A 5,145-nucleotide genomic window follows, 5' to 3' on the forward strand; every position below is an offset into this window, starting at 1 on the left:
GTCAATATGCAACTCGTTGCATATTGAGCTCCACTTAACTTGTAGTATTTGTTTGTGCACTTTGCCATGAATCATTAAACCGAACATGCATCATACTTGGTTGTGCATCATGCCATGCTATGTGATGGTTGTTTACTATGTTGTTTGCTTCTTTTCGGTGTTGCTTCTTTGGGTTAGTTCCGATAACGTCGCGTTTGTGAGGATCCGTTCGACTACGCCCGTTTGTCTTCTTCATGGACTCGTTCTTCTTCCTTGTGGGATCTCAGGCAAGATGACCATACCCTCGAAATCACTTCTATCTTTTCTTGCTAGTTGCTCGCTCTATTGCTATGCTGCAATACCTACCACTTGCTATATTATGCATCCCATATTGCCATGTCCAGCCTCTAACCCACCTTGTCCTAGCAAACCGTTGTTTGGCTATGTTACCGCTTGGCTCAGCCCCTCTTATAGCGTTGCTAGTTGCAGGTGAAGATGAAGTTTGTTCCATGTTGGAACATGGATTTGTTGGGATATCATTATTTATATCTTCTTTACCTTAATGCACCTATATATTTGGTAAAGGGTGGAAGGCTCGGCCTTATGCCTGGTGTTTTGTTCCACTCTTGTCGCCTTAGTTCCCGTCATACCAGTGTTATGTTCCTTGATTTTGCATTTCTTGCGCGGTTGGGTTATAATGGGAACCCCTTCACAGTTCGCCTTGAATAAAACTCCTCCAGCAAGGCCCAACCTTGGTTTTACCATTTGCCAGCTAAGCCTTTTTCCCTTGGGTTCTGCAGACTCAAGGGTCATCTTTATTTTAAACCCCCGGGCCAGTGCTTCTCTAAGTGTTGGTCCAACCTGAGCGATGTCCGGCCCCCTGGGCAACCAGGGTCTATGCCAACCCGACGTCTTGCTCATCCGGTGTGCCCTGAGAATGAGATATGTGCAGCTCCTATCGGGATTTTTCGGCACATTCGGGCGGCTTCGCTGGTCTTGTTTTACCTTTGTCGAAATGTCTTGTAACCGGGATTCCGAGTCTGATCGGGTCTTCCTAGGAGAAGGAATATCCTTCGTTGACCATGAGAGCTTGTGATTGGCTAAGTTGGGACACCCCTGCATGGTTTAAACTTTCGAAAACCGTGCACGCGGTTATGGGCAGATGGGAATTTTTTAATGTCCGGTTGTAGAGAACTTGACACTTAACTTAATTAAAATGCATCAACCGCGTGTGTAGCCGTGATGGTCTCTTTCCGGCGTAGTCCGGGAAGTGAACATGGTTTTGTGTTATGCTTGAACGTAAGTAGTTTCAGGATCACTTCTTGATCACTTCTAGTTCACGACCGTGCTTTGCTCCTCTTCTCGCTCTCATTTGCGTATGTTAGCCACCATATATGCTAGTGCTTGCTGCAGCTCTACCTCACTACCCTTTCCTACCCATAAGCTTAAATAGTCTTGATCTCGCGGGTGTGAGATTGCTGAGTCCCCGTGACTCACAGATTACTTCCAAAACCAGTTGCAGGTGCCGTTGACACCAGTGCAGGTGACGTAGCTGAGCTCAAGTGGGAGCTCGATGAAGATCGTGTTCGTTGTGTTGTTTCGTTTCCAGCTGATCAGTAGTGGAGCCCAGTCAGGGTGATCGGGGACCTATGCATTTGGAGTTGTCTTTATTTTGGTTCCGTAGTAGGACCTTGATTGTATTCTGGATGATGTAATGCTATATTTATGTATTGTGGGAAGTGGCGATTGTAAGCCAACTCTTTATCCCATTATTATTCAGTACATGGGATGTGTAAAGATTACCCCTCTTGCGACATGCCTACTATGCGGTTATGCCTCTAAGTCGTGCTCCGACACGTGGGAGATATAGCCGCATCGTGGGTGTTACAGTCGTGGCCTTCCATTGCCATCCCTGGCCTCAGAGGCGCCTGGGTCACTAGTGTTGTTGCTTCTACGAGCCAACCATCTATCTTCGCCCACACAAAAGCGGGTCATAAGTGCAGTAAGGGCTATCATAGTTTTCGGCTTTTCCTGACCGAGGTGCCGGGCGAGCCATTTGTCATGGATACTGTGTTTAAATGCCGCTAAGGCTTCAGCGTCCGGACAGTCGATGATTTGGTTCTTTTTAATTAAGAGCCTAGTCCAAAGTTTGCGGGCTGACTCTCCAGGTTGTTGGACTATGTCACTCAGGTCATCAGCATCTGGTGGCTGGACATAAGTGCCCTAAAAGTTGTCCTGAAATGCGTCCTCTAAGTCCTCCTAGATTCCAATGGAGTTCTCTGGGAGGCTATTCAACCAGTGCCGTGTTGGCCCTTTTAGCTTTAGAGGAAGGTATGTAATGGCATGGAGATCATCGCTGCAAGCCATCTGAATGTGGAAGAAAATCTTCAATCGATACAGCGGGATCTGTCGTTGTATCGTATGAAACTAGTGCTGCATTACCTCACAGGTAGAGCACATTGGGTGTGCGGCACCTCTATATTGGGCAACATCAAGATGGAGTTCGGATGACATCCGTGTTCGGTTCTCGGCCCGAACTTGGTTATGCTTGTTGCGCCAGGCTTGATGGTCATCGTCTCGTGTTGGAGCACATCCCCTTGATCCGTAGATTGATCTGGTCTGGCTGGTTCTATGGTCCAGGTCTTGACGTAAGTCGTACGTGTAGCCCAAAGCCGCTGCCTCTTTGCCTCTACGGCAAGGTGGCGCGGGCTGGTGTTCGGCATAATTAGCCGTTTTGTCTCGACCGCGTGATGGTCGGTCCGGTTGATCAGCATGATTGTATTTTGACGGTATTGGCTCAAGGGCCTCGTCGTCGAATTGTGGTAGTAGCATGCGTTTTGGGTAGCTCTTTGTCGGGCACTCGAAGTCGTATTCTTCGGCAGCCAGGACCTTGGCCCATCTGTCGTTGAGCATATCCTGTTCGGCTTGAAGCTGTTGTTGTTTCTTTTTTGGCTCCTCACAATGGCGATGAGTTGTTGCTTGTAGCGTTCTTGTTCGAGGGGTTCCTCTGGCATGATGAAATCTTCATTGCTGAGGCTGACGTCCTCTTCAGAGGCAGGTAAGTAATTACTGTCATTCGAATCCTCGTGATCGGCGTGTTCGGGGCTGTATTGGCCTTCTTCCCTTTCATCCTGCTCGAACGCAGGCTGGATGGGCTGGTCGTCGTCTTCGGCATTTTCCGGAGTGTCATTGTCCCTGGTGCCGGCATTGCTTTCCTTTTCCCGACGCGATCGTGAGTGGCGCCCCTGACATCAGCGCTTTGGTGGTGCCTCGATGGGCTTGTCCTTAATCGGATCTTGAGTGCCATCATCATCCTTCTTTTCAAGCGTATCTACCATGTATACATCGTAAGTAGTAGTGGCCGTCCAACGCCCAGTGATAGGCGGGTTTTGGCCTGGTTCGGCTTCGGCATCGTTGTCCATACCATCGATGTCTTCGGAGGCATAGTCTAGCATGTCGGTTAGGTCCTCGACAGTGGCTATTAAGTGGGTGGTGAGTGGGACGTAAAATTCCCCACTCTCAGCCCCTAGTTCGGGTTGGGCGTGGTTCGGAAGTGATACTTCTGTGATGGTGAGAGATCGCATGAGGTCTAGCGCCTCGTTTAGGAGCGAAAGTTGGATAGGTGTATGAGGATCTGCGGAGCTGGATCCGGTAATCACCACTCGACTGAGCTTGATGGACGCGGACCTTTAGAGGTCAGAGTTGTCATCTAGAGATGAGTCTGACTTCCCGATGACAGGGAGAGTCCTGTTTGACTCCGGGCCCGCTGACATCATGGTCACCTCCGGCTCTCCGGCTGGAAGTTCCGTAATGGGATAGAGTTCGGCGGGGTTTATCCTCCCATCTTCGGACAGAGTGGTTCGCTCTGGATCAAAGGCCAGGGCAGGTACGTGAGTCGATCCTTGAGCAGAATCTGATGGTGGATGCACGGGCTTCCTTCATGTAGATGAGAAGCGGCAGGCGGGGCCAAGAACCCTTCAAAGACCAAGTCTCCTTGGATATCAGTGATGTAGTTCAAGCTTCCAAACCTCATCTGATGACCAGGGGCGTAGCTGTTGATCTGCTCGAGGTGACCAGTTGAATTGGCACGCAGAGCGAAGCCGCCAAACACAAAGAGTTGACCAGGGAGAAAAGTCTCCCCGGAAACAACATCGTTGCTGATGGCAAGTTGAGCCATCGATCCTTCTGTCGATGACACAGTGGAACCCTCGATGAAAGCACCAATGTCAGTGTCAAAACCGGCAGATCTCGGGTAGGGGGTCCCGAACTGTATGTCTTAGGATCAATGCTAACAAGGGACAAGTGGGACACAATGTTTACCCAGGTTTGGGCCCTCTTAATGGAGGTAAAACCCTACGTCCTGCTTAATTGTATTCGATGAGTATAGGGGTTACAAGAGTTGCTCTACCTTGAGATCATAATGGCTAAACCCTAGCAATTATCCTATGAGAATTCTGATAGCCTCTACAGACTAAACCCTCCGGTTTATATACACACCGAAGGGGCCTAGGGTTGTACAGAGTCGGTTTGTGGGGGAAGGAAACAACATATCCGGACACCAATCTTGCCATCCACGCATATAGGAGTCCTACCCGGACACGAGGGAAACTATTCTGCTTATATCTTCACGGCCCATCAGTCCGGCCCATATCAAATAGCCCGGACACCCGAGGACCCCCTAATCCAGGACTCCCTCAAAGGCGGCCCACCACTCTGATCCATCTACTCCTAGTCTCTGTGCACCACTGCTCACTCCAATCCAAGACCAAGACCAAGTGACCAGAAGCCACAAGAACCCATGGTGTCGATGGACGTGAGCGGCTGTTAGCTGTGCCATATCATCCAAGACGCCCGCCTGCGGCGCCGCACCACGCAGTGTTTCCATACGGTGCTGGCGACCGCCGGCATCATAGCCCTCGTCGATACCGGCTTCGCCTCTCGCATGGACGAGATGATGGTCCGCTCCATCCGCAAGTTCACCGCTATCAAGAAGCACACAGATGACCTTGTCGTACTCCTCCAGCCCACGCGCTGAGGCTCCTCGTTTCCTGCCACACTCATCGGCCTCCCTGGTGACGAAGAATGTGCACCTCGAGGCCATGATCACCGGGTAGCGCCTCGCCATGCAAGAAACCGTTGACCTACACATCCAGGTCTACGAGGAAA

Source organism: Triticum urartu, chromosome 5A (assembly GCF_056163025.1).
Source record: "Triticum urartu cultivar PI428250 chromosome 5A, HENAU_Tu73, whole genome shotgun sequence".
NCBI classification, from domain to species: Eukaryota; Viridiplantae; Streptophyta; class Magnoliopsida; order Poales; family Poaceae; genus Triticum; species Triticum urartu.